We start from the raw sequence: 18,619 nt of genomic DNA, 5'->3' as shown, positions 1-18,619 counted from the left end.
GAACTAACCAGGCAAGAGGCTTGGAGATGGGATGAAGCAGAATGAGCATTTCAGATGAAGAGAACAAATGCAAAGTTTCTGCATCAAAAGAGACCATGACTTGTACATGAACCTGAAGCACAAAGGAGAGAATGTGAGATGAGATGGGGCTAGAGAAAGAGGCAGAGAAAAGACCATATTTGCAAGGCTTTGTAGGCCATGTAAAAGAGTTTGGTTTTTATCCTAAAGACAATGGTGACCTCCTGAAAGATTTCAATAAAGGAAGTAGCAAGGTCACATTTAGCTTTAAAAAGATTAATCTAATTTAAATATAGAGAATGAATGAATTGAGAGAGGGTGAAGGTTCAGAAAAGAAATAGAGAGACCAGTTAGAAAACTGTTGCCATGATCCAGGCAAGAGATGACAGCAGATTGAACAAGGTTGGTTGCAGGGTAAATGGAGAGAAGTGAACCATTCAAGGGATATTAAAAAGTCAAATTCACAGAATATGAGAGTGAGGATGAGTTGAAGTAAGGAAATAGACGTCTAGGATAACACCTAGTTTTGAGGATTGCACAATTGGAAGGATACTGATGCCACTAAGATAAGGAATATAGCAAGAAGCCTTTTGATAGTGGGAGATTAAGAATTCAGTCTTGAGCATGTTGAACTTAAGAGGCTTTAGAACATCCATTTAGTGAAGGTAAGTAGGTAATTGGATGTGCAGAGGTAGCATCTGATTTGGAGATAAAACTTTAAATGTTACCTGCTTCAGGAGGGTTACTGAAATCATGAACATGGAGGACATGAAACCTATCATCTTGTTGAAACATGTTTGGAAACCTGAATTTTTTTACTGCTTGAGACACAAAAGGGAATCTTTACTCCTTCCTCCTTCCTCTCCTATCCAAGGTACCCATGTAGATACATGGAACTCTATAGGCCAGCAGAGCCCCATTGCAAAGTCTGATCTAGTTCAATCTGCTCATTTCTCAGATGAAAAAATATATTTAAAGACAAAATAGCTGAAGTGAAACTTGAGCCTAGGACTTCTAGGACTGCTACCTCATCTAATCACTGCTCAACATACCCAAAAAGTTGCTGAAAGCTTTTATCTTTTGTTATCCTATAATAGAAAAAAAAACTTAGTTATCTTGTCTATCTGAAACTCCAAAGAGAGGAATACACCTTTCTTGCAATTTTACTGAAATAACTGTAAAAACTGTATTTACAAGATCAACCTAGAAAGACAAATCTTTTATAATATATTGATGCAGAACAATGGTTGGACAGACTTCTCTTTAATTTTCAGAGATCTGAGACACTAAAAAAGCCATTTCCTCCCTTGGTAATGTCAGGAACTTCCCTTTGCCTTCATTGTATCTGAGACAGCCATGAATACACTTCTGAATGTTTTAATTTCAATTATATCCCAACCAACATTGTCAACTGGAGACATCAGTGGCTCCCAAGATTATTTATTTTAGACAATCCTATACAACAGGCTTCCATGCTCTAACTTCATCAATACTGATTTGAAATGTTCTGTTGAGGACTGATATTTTATCAAATGGCTTTGCATTTTATGTAATAAGCAATAGTTGAATTCAGGACCAAGTTATCTTCAGCCTTAGAATGTATCCTGATAATACATCAAAGAGTGGATTGTTTAGGTGGTCTCCAAAGTTTGGTACGAGGATCACTGGTAATCCCTAATGGTCCTTATAGTCCTATGGTATGAATGTTCTGTAAGTTAGTGATGAACATGTTTTCATTCCCTTAGAAAGTCATTAGTCTCTTTAATGGACAATCATGTGCCAGTTACCACCCCGTGCCCCCTGAACACAGATAAAAGTATGGCTAATTTGACAATCACTGAGCAACCAATCTTAGGGAACCCAGTATAAATTGATTAGTCATATGCCCAGGTGAACATACTTTCCAATTTGCCCAGAACAGTCCTGGTTTGTACTTATTGTCCTGGCTTAATTATTAACAGTGCCTCTTTCACTCTCATATAAGTGTCCTGGATTGGATGATGACTAACTGTGTATCACTAATCTATTGTAATTAGCTCTGCTCAAAGATTGAATATATTAGATTTTCTCTCTCTACCATTTGAATTGAAAAAATGAAATTACGCTCTTATGATTAATAAGGAAGCCTGAAACTGAAAATTCATGAAGTAGAGAGAAGTGGGGTGGTCATAATAGGCCATGAGTGAGTCAACATTATGAATGATTCAAATTTATGAATAAGTAGGAGCTCCAAAGTTGATAAAAGATCTACAGAAGGTGAGAAATTAGTTTGGAAGGGAGAGAAAAGAAGTGTGTTTTATGTAATTCCTCATAGCAAATACTCATGAGATCCCAATGCCAAACTCACCTGCCCTGAGACTGTCATTCCAGTACCTTTTCTTTGATTCCTATGAGATAATTTCTCCCTTTCTGATTATCCTAGTTTAAGTGCTTCTTGCGGCAGACCTTAGGACAAAAATTTCAGTGCAGGTACTGGGATGTGATCCCAGGAAGCACCCGTAAAGGAGTGGGGAACTGAGACAGGGTGGGGAAGGAAGCAAATACAGGTATGTTCATAAACATATTCTTGCTCAATCATGCTGGGGACCCGTGGGAGCCTGAATGAAGGGCAGCTTAGTCATCTCCCAAGGGGAAAGGAAGCTGAGATATTTATTCACCACTCCAAATCATCGTTGGTGGATGACTGCTCCCAGAACTGTTGATTCTTTGGCACTTGTGGCCTGCACTTTCTATGGGCTAGGCATGCTCCTTTTGCCAGAGGAAAACTCTCAGGCAGATAATCCAATGTGCTTGAAGTAAGACACCATTAACAGGAACACTGAGGACTGAAAGGATATAGATGGGCACCAATAGAACCTGCTATACTGATCATGGTTCAGGTAGTCTGAAGGTGTTTCTCTTTATTGCAAGAAAAATAAATGCCCAAGCATTTATTTCATTCTTGCATTTCCAAAATACTGAACAGCATCTGTCCTCCTATTAGATTTTATGAGTTTAATACGGATAATGCAAAGAAGTAGTACAGATCACTTTAATAGGGGTATTTGGCCCCACAATAGTGTACTCTTAATTTATAGACTATGTGAGAAATACTAATTTATTAGTAAGAACGATAATTATGTTGAAATTTCCTTCAAATGTACATCTCTACTTACTCAGTGCTAACAAAAGTCATTTTCTTTCTTTATTTAAGAACAAAATAAAATATTTTATTTCTCACTTTGTGAAATCTGTCTATATGTAATAGTAGAAAAAATGGACTATCTTACATTACTGTTTGTAACTGAATAAAAAAAGTAAGGAAAAAAAGAGAAGATTTCTGTCTACAACAAAGATGGCTGATCCTGATTGATTTAGCTACAAACCTAGTATCAGACTGCCAAATTCCACTATTTGGGTCACATGACAAAAATTTTCCATCATTGAGGCCTGTCTTTATTCAGCCTTGAATTTTCCTTTAGCACACCGTAACAGCTTTTTTCATCAATATAATAGGAATACTACACTCTACAACATTCACTGTTACAGAATCAAATAAACCACAGCACATTTTATTATAAATAAATGTTCTACCTACCTACTCACCATGCTATCTGCAAACCTGGCTTAGAACATTTTTTTATCTTAGAACTTTGGCCATTAACAAGTGCTGGTTAGCCCTATCCATGAGCAAATAAGATGGTTTATTTTGTAATTTGCTAGAGCCAGTGCTTTGAGAGCCAATTTTGTACATCTTTCCCCCTACTCTGTGTTCAGTGACATCATGTTAGAAGCATAACGTTAAGCACAGTCTCTGTCTGACTTATTACTTAGCGTAATGCCCTCAAAATCCATCCATGAGGTCATAAATCGCAGAATTTACTTCTTTTTCACGGATGAATTATATATATATATATATATATATATATATATATATATATATATATATATATATATATATACACACACACACACACATATACACACACACACACAAAAAAAAACTTTTTATCCTTCTTTATCCATCCATCCATCAGTGAACACTTAGGTTGTTTCCGATGTCCTCACTAATATAAGTAATGATGCTATGAACATGGGGGTGCATATAGTTCTTTGACATAGTGTTTTCATTTCCTTTCAATATATAACCAGGTGTGGAATTGTTGAATTATAAGGTAGTTCGATTTTTCAGTTTTTTAAGGAACCTCCACACTGTTTCCCATAGTGGCTGCACCAATGTACATCCCTATCAAGAGTGCCCAAGTGTTGCCTCTTCTCCACATCCTCACCAACATTTATTACTTGATTTTTTGGTAATAGCCATTCTAAAGGTATAAAATAAGATTTAAATATAGTTTTGATGTACATTCTCCTGATGATTAGTAATGTTGAGTATCTTTTCATGTACCTGTTGCCTATTTCTGTGTCTTCTTTGGAAAAATGTCTATGCAAGTCTTCTGCCATTTTTAAAATCACATTGTTTTTTGCCATTGAATTGTATGAGTTCCTTACATATTTTAGATATTAACCCCTTATCAGATAGATGGTTTGCAAATATTTTCTCCTATACTGCAGGTCTCCCGATCATTTGGTTGATTTTTCTTTTCGCTATGAAGAAGATGTTTTTACTTTGATGTAGTGCAACTTGTTGATTTTTGCTTTTGTTGCTTGTGCTTTTGGTGTCATATAAAATAAACCATTGCCAAGACCAATGTCAAGAAGCTTTTCCCTAGATTTTCTTCTAGTACTTTTATAGGTGCGGGTCTTACATTTAACATATTAATCCATTTTAAGTTTATTTTTATGAGTGGTGTAAGATAAGGGTCATTATATTCTTCAACTCCAGTATTTCTGTTTGGTTTGTCTTAATGCTTTCTATTTCTTTATCGAACTAATTTTGTTTATGCATTGTTTTCTTAATTTCATTTAGTTGTGTATTCCTGTAGTTCACTGATTTTCTTTAAAACATTATGATTAATTTTTTATTAAAGTCTCATTGATAAATTTACCCTAAGAATGCAGCAGCCCAGTTTGAAAAAGACAGATACACCCCTATGTTTATCGCAGCACTATTTACAATAGCCAAGAAATGGAACCAACCTAAATGCCTATCAGTAGATGAATGGATAAAGAAGATGTGGTACATATACACAATGGAATATTACTCAGCCATAAGAAGAACACAAATCCTATCATTTGCAACAACATGGATGGAGCTAGAGGGTTTTATGCTCAGTGAAATAAGCCAGGTGGAGAAAGACAAGTATCAAATTATTTCATCCATCTGTGGAGTATAAGAACAAAGAAAAAACTGAAGGAACAAAACAGCAGCAGACTCACAGAATGCAAGAATGGACTAACAGTTACCAAAGGGAAAGGGACTGGGGAGGATGGGTGGGAAGGGAGGAGTAAGGGGAAAAGGGGGCATTATGATTAGCACACATAATGTAGGGGGGCGCACGGGGAAGGCAGTATAGCACAGAGAAGACAAGTAGTGATTCTATAGCATCTTACTATGCTGATGGACAGTGACTGTAATGGGGTATGTGGTGGGGAATTGATAATGTGAGGAGTCTAGTAACCATAATGTTGCTCATGTAATTTTATATTAATGATAAAATAATAAAAAATAAAAATAAATAAAAAAGTCTCATTGATATACAATTGTATGAAGGTTTCACATGCATAACATTATTGTTTCAACATTCACCCATATTATCAAGTCCTCACCACCCCCATTGCAGTCACTGTCCATCAGCATAGTAAGATGTTATAGAGTCATTACTTGTCTTCTCCATATTGTACTACCTTCCCCATGACCTGCCTATATTGTGATTGCAAATTATAGTGACCCTTAATCCCCTTCTCCCTCCCTCCCCACCCATCCTCCCCACCCCCTTCCCTTTGGTAATCACTGGTTCCTTCCAGAGTCTGTGAGTCTGTTGCAATTTTGTTCATTCTGTTTTGCTTTGTTTTTACACTCCACAAATGATTGAAGTCATTTGGTACTTGTCTTTCTCCACCTGGCTTATTTCACTAAGCATAATACCCTCTAGCTCCAACTACATTGTTGCAAATGGTAGGATTTCTTTTCTTTTTTGGCTGAATAATATTCCATTGTGTACATGTACCAACTCTTCTTTATCCATTCATTTACTGAGGGACACTTAGGTTGCTTCCATATCTTGGCTATTGTAAATAGAGCTGCAATAAACATAGAGTGGATATGTCTTTTGAATCAGGGGTCTTGTTTTCTTTGGGTAAATTCCTAGGAGTGGAATTCCTGGATCAAATGGTATTTCTATTTTGAGTTTTTTGAGGAACCTCCATACTGCTTTCCACAATGGTTGAACTAATTTACATTCCTATCCACAGTGCAGAAGGTTTCCCCCTTCTCCACATCCTCACCAGCATTTGTCGTTTCTTGTCTTTTGGATGTTGGCCATCCTAACTGGTATGAGGTGATATCTCATTGTGGTTTTAATTTTCTTTTCCCTGTTAATTAGTGATGTGGAGCATCTTTTCATGTGCCTATCGGCCATCTGAATTTCTTATTTGGAGAAGTGTCTGTTCAGATCCTCTGCCCATTTTTTAATAGGGTTATTTTTTTTAGGGGGGTGTTGAGGCATGTGAGTGCTTTATATATTTTGGCTGTTAACCCCTTATTGGACAAGTCATTTACTAATGTATTCCCCCATACTGTAGGATGCCTTTTTGTTCTGTTGATGGTGTCCTTTGCTGTACAGAAGGTTTTTAGTTTGATATAGTCCCACTTGTTCATTTTTTATTTTGTTTCCCTTGCCCAAGGAGATATGTTCAGGAAAAAGTTTCTCTTGTTTATATTCAAGAGAATTTTGTGTATGTTTCCTTCTATGAAGTTTATGGTTTCATGACTTACATTTAGGTCTTTGATCCATTTTGAGTTTACTTTTGTATATGGAGTAAGAAAATAATCCAGTTTCATTCTCTTGCATGTAGGTGTCCAGTTTTGCCAACACCAGTTGTTGAAGAGGCTGTCTTTTCCCCATGTATATTCATGGCTCCTTTACCGTATATTAATTGGCCATATATGTGTGGGTTTATATCTGCACTCTCTGTTCTGTTCCATTGATCTATGGGTCTGTTCTTGTGCCAGTACCAAATTGTTTTGATTACTATGATTTTGTAATAGAGCTTGAAGTTAGAGAGTGTAATCACGCCAGCTTTGTTCTTCCTTCTCAGGATTGCTTTGGCTATTTGGGGTCTTTTGTGGTTCCATATGAATTTTAGAACTATTTGTTCTAGTTCATTGAAGAATGCTGTTGGTATTTTGATAGGGACTGGATTGAATCTGTAGATTGCTTTAGGCAGGACGGCTATTTTGATAATATTAATTCTTCCTATCCATGAGCACTGAATGTATTTCCATTTATTGGTGTCTTCTTTAATTTCTCTCATGAGTGTCTTGTAGTTTTCAGAGTATAGGTCTTTCACATCCTGGTAAGGTTTATTCCTAGGTATTTTATTCTTTTTGATGAAATTGTAAATGGAATTGTTTTCCTAATTTCTCTTTCTTCTAATTCATTGTTAGTATATAGGAATGTAACAGATTTCTGTGTGTTAATTTTGTATCCTGCAACTTTACTGAATTTAGCTATTAGTTCTAGCAGTTTTTTGGTGGAGTCTTTAGGGTTTTCTACATATAATATCATGTTGACTGCAAACAGTGACAGTTTGACTTCTTCCTTACCAATCTGGATGCCTTTTATTTCTTAGTGTATCTGATTGCTTTGGCTAGGACCTCTAGTACTATGTTGAATAAAAATGGTGAGAGTGGGCATCCTTGTCTTGTTCCCGATCTTAACAGCTTTTCACTGTTAAGTATGATGTTGGCTGTAGTTTTTTTTGTATATGGCCTTTATTATATAGAGGTACATACCCTCTATACCCATTTTGTTGAGAGTTTTAGCATGACTGGATGTTGAATTTTGTCAAATGCTTTTTAGGCATCTACTGAGATGATCATGTGGTTTTTGTCCTTTTTGTTGATGTGTTGTATGATGTTGATTGATTTTTTAATATTTTACCATACTTGCATCACTGGAATAAATCCCACTTGGCCCTGATGGGTAATCTTTTTGATGTATTTTTGAATTGGTTTGCTAATATTTTTTTGAGTATTTTTGCATGTATGTTCATCAGGGATATTGGTCTGTAATTTTCTTTTTTTGTGTTGTCTTTGTCTTGTTTTGGTATTAGAGTGATGCTGGCAACATAGAATGAGTTTGGAAGTATTCCTTCCTCTTCTACTTCTTGGAATATTTTAAGGAGGATGGGTGTTAGCTCTTCTTTTGATAAAATTTAGCGGTGAAGCCATCTGGGACAGGGTTTTGTTCTTAAGTAGTTTTTTATTACCAGTTCAATTTCATTGCTGGTAATTGGTCTGTTCAAATTTTTTGTTTCTTCCTGAGTCAATCTTAGAAGGTTGTATTTTTTAGAAAGTTGTCCATTTCATCTAGGTTACCCAATTTGTTGGCATATAATTTTTCATAGTATTCTCTAGCAATGCTTTGTATTTCTGTGGTGTCCATTGTGACTTTTCCTTTCCCATTTCTGATTCTGTTTATGTGTGTCCACTCTCTTTTTTTCTTGATAAGTCTAGCTAGAGGCTTATCTATTTTGTTAATTTTCTCAAAGTATCAGCTCCTGGTTTCATTGATTATTTCTATTGTTTTATTCTTCTCAATTTCATTTATTTCTGCCCTGATCTTTATTATGTCCCTTCTTCTACTGATTTTGGGCCTCATTTTTTCTTTTTCTAGTTTCACTGATTGTGACTTTAGACTGTTCATTTGAGATTGTTGTTCTTTCTTGAGGTAAGCCTGCATTGCTATATACTTTCCTCTTAGAACTACCTTCAGCACAGCCCACAGATTTTGCAGCTTTGAGTTATTGTGGTCATTTGTCTCCATATATTGCTTGATGTCTGTTTTTGTTTGGTCATTTACCCATTGATTATTTAGGAGCATGTTCTTAAGCCTCCATGTGTTTGTGGGCTTTTTCATTTTCTCTGTGTAATTTATTTCTAGTTTCATACCTTTGTGGTCTTTTTGAACTTATTAAGGCTCTTTTTATGGCCTAGTATGTAATCTACTCTGGAAATTGTTCCATGTACACTTGAGAAGTATGTGCATCCTGCTTTTTTTGAGTGCAGTGTTCTGTAGATGTCTGTTAGGTCCATCTATTCTAATGTATTGTTCAGTGCCTCTGTCTCCTTACTTATTTTATATACGGTTGATATGTCTTTTGGAATGAGTGATGTGTTAAGATCTCCTAAAATGAATGTGTTGATGTGTTGCAATCTCTTTTCCCCTTTAATTCTGTTAGTGTTTGTTTCACATATTTAGGTGCTTCTGTACCAGGTGCATAGATGTTTATAATAGTTATATCCTCTTGTTGGATTGACCCTTTTTTCACTATGTACTGTCCTTCTTTGTCTATTGTTACTCTCTTTGTTTTGAAGTCTATTTTGTCTGATATAAGTACTGCAACTCCCTATTTTTTCTCCCTATTAGTTGCATGAAATATTTTTTTCCATCCCTTCACTTTTAGTCTTTGTATGTCTATGGTTTGAAGTGAGTCTCTTGTAGGCAGCATATAGATGGGTCTTGTTTCTTATCATTCTGCAACTCAACTCTGTGTTTTGATTGTTGCATTCAGTCCACTTACATTTAGGGTGATTATTGATAGATATGTACTTATTGCCAAGTAAGCTTTAGATTTGTGGTTACCAGAGGTTCAATGATAGCTTCCTTACCATCTAACAGTCTATATTAAATTGCTTATTGTTCTATTTTAAACACCAATGTAAAGGTTATTTTTTTCTCTCCCCTTCTTCTTATTCTTACTCCTCCACTTTTCATATACTATGTGTCATATTCTGTACTCTTTGTGTATCCCTTGACAAACTTTTTGAGTAGCTGATTAATTTCATATTTGCTTAGTAATTAATTGGTCTTCTATCTTTACTGTGGGTTTATTTTCTCTGGTGACAGCTATTAAGCCTTAGGAGCATTTCCATCTAGAGTAGTCCATTTAAGAGATCATGTAGAAATGGTTTGGTGGTAGTGAAGACCCTCGACTTTTGCCTATCTGGAAATTGTTTAATCCCTGCTTCAAATTTAAATGATAATCTTCCTGAGTGGAGTATTCTTGGTTGAGGCAACTTCTGTTTTATTGCATTAAATATATCATACCATTCCCATCTGGCCTATAAGGTTTCTGCTGAGAAGTCTGTTGAAATCCTCATGGAGTTTCCTTTATAAGTGATATTTTCTTTCTCTCTGGCTGCTTTCAGTACTCTCTCCTTCTCCTTGATCTTTGCCATTTTTATTATTATATGTCTTGCTGTTGTCTTCCTAGGGTTCCTTTTGTTGGGAGATCTCTGCATTTCCATGACCTGAGTGACTATTTCCTTCCCCAGATTGGGGAAGTTTTCAACAATTATTCCTCAAATACACTTTCTATCCCTTTGTCTGTCTTCTTCTTCAGATACCCCTATAATGCGAATATTGTTCCATTTGGATTGGTTGCACAGCTCTCTTAGTATTTCATTTCTAGAAGTCCTTTTTTTCTTTCTGTTTTCCGCTTGTTTTCCTGTTCTCTAATTTTGATTTCATTTACTGCCTCCTCTACTTCATCTAATCTACTTTTAAATGCTTCTATTTTATGTTTCCTTTCAGGTACTGTTTTTTTCTAATTTTCTATCTCTTTGTTGAAGTCTTCCCTGAGATCTTGAACATTTTTCAGTAGCTCCATGAGCATGATTATGACTTTAATTTGAAATCTTTATCAAGGAGATTGATGATTTCCATCTCACTAAGCCCTTTCTCTGGCTTTTTTTTGTGAATTTTTGTTTGGACCCAATTCCTCTGTCTCTTCTTTTTTTTTTTTTAGTGTTTCCTATGGGATAAAAGATTTGCTTAGGAGGTGCTCTCTAGTGCCTAGAGGTCCGTTTCCTCAGTGGAAGTCCCAGTGGGTTGTGTGAAGTGGGTGTGTGCAATGGTTCTGCCTTGTTCATGGTGTTCTGATTTCAGGTAGGCTGTGTGGGCTTTCAACTGATCACTGAAGTGGGGACACTACTCTCTGGATCTTCTGTCTGGGCCTGCTGCAATGGTGCAGGCACAGGTGAGTGGGACCAGTGCCTACCAGGAGGAAAGAGCTCCTAGGGCTGGTTCCTACATGTAGTTCCCAGCTGGTCCAAAATAGGGTTGAGCAGGCTGTGGGTTCTCCCACTGCCTACCTGGACGTAATGTTTGATTTCACTGTCAGCTGACAGGCCATTTGTCACTGCGAGGAGACTCTTGGCTGTTGCCTTTGAGGGGAATGGAGTGTCTGAAGCTCCTGAGGGCTCCCAACCTGATGGGCTTAAGGTGGTCTGGGAAGGTATTTTCCACCTGACCTTTCTCCTTAATAGAGTCGTCTGCAATCCTTGCCCCTCCAGCACCCTTCTCACTGCTAGGAAGGCTTTCACACTGTCCCTTGTGCTTTCTTTCTCAGAGGGTCTGGTAGATCATGCTTGTTCTCAATGTGCAGCTGGGATCTCAGCCTCCCCAAGTGTTCCGCCCATCTCTATTGTCCAGCCCACCACTCACCAGGGCACCATGCATTGTGGGCTTGTGTTCCCAGAGCAGATTTCCAGGACCAAGTGTTCAGGGTCCTGGGCTTCTACTACCTCCCAGCGCTGTTCTTCTTCCTCCTGCCTGTGGGCTGGGGTAGGGGGAGGTCTTGAATCCCACTGGATCATGGCTTTGTGACTTTATCCTTTTCTGTAGGGTCTTCTCTTCTTCCCCAGATGTAGGTGGTTAGTTCTGCAGTCTTCAGATTGATTTCAGGCCTAGTTGTACTTGCTGTGTTTTCATGTTCTATGTGATTTTGGGAGATGGTTTTAACCTTGCCTTCCTGCACCACTATCTTTTTTTCCCTACTTTACCCAAAAGGATTATTAAGAATTCCTTGTCATTTCATGGATCTCCATTTCTTTAGGATCAGTCAATGGAGTTTGTTTCCTTTGGTGGTATCATGTTTCCTTGATTATTCATGTCATTGTGACCTTTTGTTGGTGTCTGCCCATTTGAAGAAGTGGGCACCTCTTCTAATCTTTATAGACTGGCTTCAGCAAAGCCCTTCGCCAGTTAGCCCAACCAAAGATTCCATGGAGGCTGTCTGGTGGTGTCTGTGGGTAGGTTTGCTGTTGGAGTCCTTGAGTGGGCAGGTCTGATGCCCGCATCAGCAGGTGAAGAGCTTAGAGCTGGGTTCAGGTGGGATGGGCCTAAGACTTGAGTCCATGTTGATGGGCTTGGGACCTGGGTCTGTGTGGGCATATCTGGATCCTGGGTCCACAGGAGTCAGCCAAGCACTGGGGACCAGTGGGATAGGCCCAGATTCTTGGTCCCTGGGGGCCAGTCTAGTACTGGGATGGTTCAGGAGTCTGATTCCATATAGCTGGCCTGGAGGTTAGGTTCATGGGGTCCACCTCTAAACCTGGGTCTTCAGGAGCTAGTCTGGGGTAGGGGCTGGCCTCATGCTGGGATGGGATGAAAGCCTGGGTTTGTAGTAGTTGGCCTGATGTTGAGCCAAGTAGGGAGACTGGATTTGTGGGAGCTATTTTGGATCCTGGGGTCACAGAAAACACCCAGGGCCTTGGAAGCAGGCTGGTGCTGGAATGTGCCCAGATTCTGGGTTCATGGGAACTCTCTTGGAGCTTGGTGCCATGGGAAATGGCTTGTACTAGGGTGCACTGGGAGCCAGGTTTGTGGGAGCTCCCTGGGAACCAGGTTTCATAGAAGTTGTCTGGGGCTGCTGAAGCCATCAGACATCTGGGTGGGTCTAAGGTCTAAGTTTGTGGGACTTCAGTGCGAGCCACCTAGTATCACAGGAATTGGCCTGTTGTTGGGGTTAGCTGGTGCTGGGTTTCCCAGTGAAGCTGGGTGTTCCCTTCATTCTCCTTCTTCTATGGGGAGGGTGTCTTTCTCGATGCTGGGCTGCTTGGGCTTGGGGGAAGAGTCACTGGGTCATCTGAATCTATCTTTCCTTGCCTCCTCAATGTGTCTTTTATTATTTCTTTGCATCACTCAGGTGCTCTAAACCCTCACCTGGAATCCTTAACTTTTGTGAAGTTATTTTCATGTGCAGAGAATTGTTCAAATTGTTGTTTGTGGGAGAGGATGAGCACTAGAAATTCCTATACTGTCATTTTCCTGACATCACTGTCTCTCCAGAAGTCAATTTCAAAGGTTTTCACAGAATCATGGAGTTGAAAAAGCAACCTCTCCCTAGTGCAAAAATTTGCTCTACATCAATAGATGGACATCCCTTTTTAGCTTTAGGTAGCTAAAAATATGTCAGTGGAATATTATTTTCTGAACTGGAGTTAAGTTGAAATTTATTTATAGTGACATACTTTTTGGTTAGGGGTGAGATTTATAAAATTCCCAGTCAAGCTATTAAAATATGTTAATATGTTCATCCAATTTTGATCATTTTTTTGCCTCAACACAGTTTATTATTTTCACCTAATTAAGAAAATAACATGAATATGGACATAAATATACGATTTAAATAAGATAAGTAGCCACTCATCTTGTCTTCTGAATAGGATGGTTGGAATCTATTATTAAAATAATGGAACTTTATTTAGGAATAATTAACTATTTTAAATCAAACCTCTCTTTAGAATTAATTTTGCTTCATGATGAACTAATAGCCACAATCATTTAAAGTACTCAAAGCCATTTTCTAAATATAATACATTGAAATATGCTTGTGGTAGGTGTTTATTGGGGTGATTAAGGCTTTTCTAGTAAAAAAAAATTTTTTTCTATACCCCAGCTGTTGGGTTTTCTTCCCACAGGTGTCCTGAAAATATGCTTTTTTTATGGTGCCTTTTTTTATTGAAGTATAGTTGATATACAATACTATATTGGTTTCAAGTATATAACAGTGATTCAACAGTTATCTACATTATTAAACCCTCACCCCAACTAGTGTAATCACGTATCTGTCAACATAGAAATTATGTTACAGAACTATTGACCATATTCTCTATGCTGTACTTTCATCCCTATGACTACTTTATATTATGATTGAAGTTTGTGGTAAAATATACATAAGATAAAATTTACTGTTTTAACCATTTTTAAGTGTAGAGTTCAGTGCCATTAGTTACATTCACATTGTTGTGGAACCATCAACACCATCCATCTCCAGAACTTTTTCTTCTTCTAAAACCAAAACTAATAAATATAGGTAATAAATTTCTATTTCCCACCCCTACCTACCCCCACCCAGCCTCTGGAAACCACCATTTAATTTCTTCTCTATGAGTTTGATTATTCTAGGTACCTCATATAAGTGAAATCATATAGTATTTGTCTGACTGGCTTAATTTAAAATGTGCTTCTTAACTCCTCCTTCCAAACTCACTAACCTTGGTACAGAGTGTCAGGGACTGCTGCTTTCCAGTGAACTCAGGCTCTGGTGAAAATGCATGTATACCTAATGCATGGTAAGCTCACTGCTGGTTAGAGAACAACAGTGCATTTCTTAACCTCTGGCAAAAAAGTAATTTCATTGTCCTTGCAAGAAGATTCACAGAATTCCCATCCAGGTGATTTATATAAAAATAAAAGTTCCCTCCAGCTACCTAACCTAGATTTTAAGTTTTATAAAATTAGTTGCTTGGAAGTAAAATGCTGAATAAACACATTCTAGGGTGTGGTAGTGTAGTTACCCTGTTTCTTTTCATGGGTATATCCATCCCTCAAAAGATTCAGGAGAAAATTTTGATTGGTTTCTGCAAATCATAGCCATCCCATTCCCCTGCCAATGATTGGTTTGGAGGGAGGTGTGAGCCCCAGTTCTGGCAAGTGACTGAAAGGAGGTCAATGAAAAGGCTTCTAAGATAGGGTGTCTTGCTATTAAAAAAGATTCACCTGGGAAGTGTCAGTCCTCTTCCTTTTGCTGGACATTTTCACACGGGCATGTGATGCCTGCTGTCCTGTATCTGTGAGGAATGCTAGGCTGAGATACAATTCCACCATGCTGAGAATGACAGAACAGAAAGAGAGAGACTTGAGGACTTAAGGTTTTAGTGAGTCATGGGATTAACTAAGCTTGAAACAACCCCATGTCAGGACTGAAGGTAATGTGAGATAACAATATTTTTTTATCACTTAAGACAGTTGAGATGGAGTTGTCACTTACTTGGAGGTGCTCAACTGATAAAGGCAGATTGCAAGATGCCACAGGGTGGTTTCCCTTGGAAGCAGATTCAGAGAGGCAGTTTACTTCACAGGAGGTTTCTTAAGCAGTGTCTTGTGGAGGGGAGTTAACAGAAGCAGAACTGAGCAGAGGAAGTGAAGCTGTGACATAGGCAATGATAGCCAAGAGAGGCCTCATAGCAAGGTACTAATTGTGCTTAGATAGCCAGGCCTTTATACTCCACTCTCCATTAGCCATTGAAATGCATTCCCCTCAGAAGGCCATGACCTGGGGCCTAGTGGCTTTCAGCAGCTAAGGCAATCCCTGAGGGGGCAATTGAAAGCTGTCTGCAGGTGGCACTCTCAGCCTCCGGGGCAGGAAGTTCTTCATCCATTGAAGTGTATTACAATGTATTAGAATGTAGTTGGTATACTTTTCATAAGAGATCTGCTTTAACTCCCAGTATTTTAATGTTAGCTGGACAACTGAGGCATATTTGAGGGGGCTGATAGAGGTACATTTAAAATAGGCTAATATAATGTACAGTTGCCTGACTAGTTGTGAGGATCTTCTGGATAGAAGCATGAGAGTGCCCACCACACGTGCTTATTAGGACCACTCAAAGAACACACACCTGTCCCAGGCCCAGAGAAAACATATGTCCCTAAGACTCCCTGGACCTGCCCAACTTCTGGTAGGCTTTGGCTTATGCTAGGGATAGCAGTCATGTATATTTGCTATCTTTGCCTCCATTTAACTTCATTTTGCTTGATTTCCAAAGGCTAATAATTGAATTGCCCATAAATGTCTGTACATTGTAACTAAGCTATCATTCATTTGTGTTTCATATGACCAAATCAGTTTCCTGTTTACTGAATGACCAGCTCATCTGCTTGACTTCCATGTCAGCCAGTCCCCCTCTTGAAACTCCTCTCTTGGCTTGCTGCACACCTCTGACCCTTCTGTCTTCTGTCCCTATGTCATCTCTTTCTCCTCTTGATCTCTAGTCACAGATGCAATCTGAGGCACTATCCTTGGCATTGACTTGATTCTTTCATCAATATTTCCCTTATTGAGCATGCCCTGCCCATGGCTCTCAATTTCCTCCAAGCCTACCGAATTCTCAGATGATTTCCAACCCTGGCCTTTAAACCAAACATCAACCCTTAATCTTCAAGGACCTCCTAGATGTCTTTGCAGGTCCTAATCACTTCCAAATTAATATGGTCTAGAAATAACTCACTGTCATTCACTGTAAAATAAACCCATCTTCCTAACCTCCTAGTTCTCTTGATTTTTATCATTTCTCAGTCAACCTCATTCAAAATCCTTTTTGCAAACTACTCACTTTATGTAATCGGTCATTTAAATTTCCCCAGGCTGTTTAATATTCTTCAGCACTGTTGTATTCACATTTGGAGGCTGGATGTGAGAGACAGGGGAGATGAATTCATTTACCTGATTTGACTAATTAAAATCTCTTTACCCTTTAAAATCTCTTTACTTCTGGTTTTTGCTCTCTTTTTCCAAGCACTTGCATTTATTTCGATAATATTCTAAATATACCTCTGTGATAATACTACATTCTAATTACTGTATTTATTTTTTTACTTTTTTCCCTACTAGACTGAAAGTTCTTTGAAAGCAGGAACAATATCATTCTTCTTTGGATTCCTAGTGTTTAGAACATGCTTACCATATACTAGGTATTCAATAAGTATTTTTGGAACAAATGAACAACTTATCCTAGTCCAAGATTTCATCACTTCTGCACTGCATCAGTGGCCTCCTTTTAGTCTCTGTAGATGTTTTGGGCATCTTGCATCACATCCTCTCCATCCTCCTCTTACTTCAGCTGCAACTGTGCTGGATAGTTAGTGTAGGATCAGACTACTGCCAACACATCTCACTCCGAGTGCTCTGAGCTGTTCCAAGCTTTACTGCCTCTGACTTCCTCTGAAGCTTTTGGAAACTGCTCATCCCAAAGTAATATGCAGCCCAGATGTGTAAGGGTGGAAAAAACTTCTTCTTCTACCCTCTTAATTCAGTGCCCAGGGCCCTGCAAATTAAATTGACAAAGGCAGATTGATAGGAGAAAAGACACACAAGTTTTATTCGATGTTAATAATTTTACATGGTATGGTGGTCTCACAGAGAATGAAGTCAGACCTGCAGGCTTATGTACCATTTTAACAAAGGGCAATATATTTGTGGAGAAGTAACAAGACAAAAGAAAAGATTTTGAGTTTCTAGGGGCAATAAATTGTGGGAAGGTAAATACATGGTGAAAATGAATGGAAGATAAGGGTTATTTAGTAAGGTTTATTATGCAGATTCCTCTTGATGTTGTTTTTGGAGTAAGAGTCTAGTCATCTCCAGTGATTAAGTGTAGTTCTGTCCCTCTTATTATGAAAGAGGGGAGGGAGAACACCTTCACAGAAGGAAATTTATGCCATGCTTTTAGACAAATAGGGGGAGGGTAGAGGGCTTTTTTCTGTATCTGCTGTTTTTCAATGACCTTCAGCTCAAAATAATTATGCCAAAGTGGAATATTTTGGGGTGGAATATTTTGATACCCTTTACCCCTGTGGGTAAAATTGTAGCATTTCCAGAATCTCTCACCTGGCTTTAGTGCATCTCCATATCAACAGGCATTCCTAAGGGGTGGAGAAAGGTAGTTCATCTCCATATCAATGGGTAATTACCTGGGCAAAGGAGGGCTTCTCTGAACCTGAGAGATTGGTGGGGGTTGCTTGCTTCTGCTGGAGCAGGAAAGAGATGGCCCCTGGACTGCAGTTTGGAAGCAATAAACTGGTTTTAAACTTTATTTCTCCCTTTGACTGATTTCAGTTTTAGAGTGATTTCCTCCCCCTAGAGTTATATCTGGCAGTAGTCAGAAGGACCTCTGACCCAAAATCTGTCTAAATGGGTGCAACCTTTGGGAGGGCTTCCCCTAGAGATAGTGGGGAGATGCCTGGAACCCCCTGCTGTGGATAGTTGGGAGGCCCCAGTGGATGCAGTGGCAGAGGGTAGAATTTCACCTGTTATCGTCCTCCTATCTGTGGGGCTTCCAGTTGGGGAGCTCCTAGTGGGGAATTGGTCTAGAGTAAAGCACCTCCTAGAGCCGTGGGGCATTCCCCAGAACTGGGGAAGGGTGGAGACATCGGAAGCTGCAGAATTAGCCCTCTGTGAGTTAGAAGACTGCTTAGAGGCCCTGAGTGGCCATGTAGCAGCTGGCTTTATAGGGTCTCTTTTTCTTGAGAGAGTAGAAAATGTTATTGAGGAGAAAAAGAGGGTTATTGAGGAGAGAGAGGGACTTTGGCAGGAGAGAGACACACTTCGGCATCACTTGGAGAAGCTGGGCGATGACCTATGGGATGCC

The 18,619-nt window shown here is 38.7% G+C and overlaps 1 long non-coding RNA gene across 1 annotated transcript in view; it reads right to left on the bottom strand.

The window, feature by feature from the left end:
* Positions 1 to 18,619, bottom strand: part of LOC108385448 (uncharacterized) — a 45,493-nt gene that overhangs the window by 19,339 nt on the left and 7,535 nt on the right. Inside the window, exon 2 of the long non-coding RNA XR_001850306.3 lies at positions 14,970 to 15,078. This is a non-coding gene — a long non-coding RNA (uncharacterized lncRNA). The remainder of the gene's footprint in view (positions 1 to 14,969; positions 15,079 to 18,619) is intronic.

This window comes from Manis javanica, chromosome X (assembly GCF_040802235.1).
Source record: "Manis javanica isolate MJ-LG chromosome X, MJ_LKY, whole genome shotgun sequence".
Lineage (NCBI taxonomy): Eukaryota > Metazoa > Chordata > Mammalia > Pholidota > Manidae > Manis > Manis javanica.
Note: the sequence above shows the minus strand (reverse complement) of the source record. Positions and strands in the feature narration are given on the sequence as shown.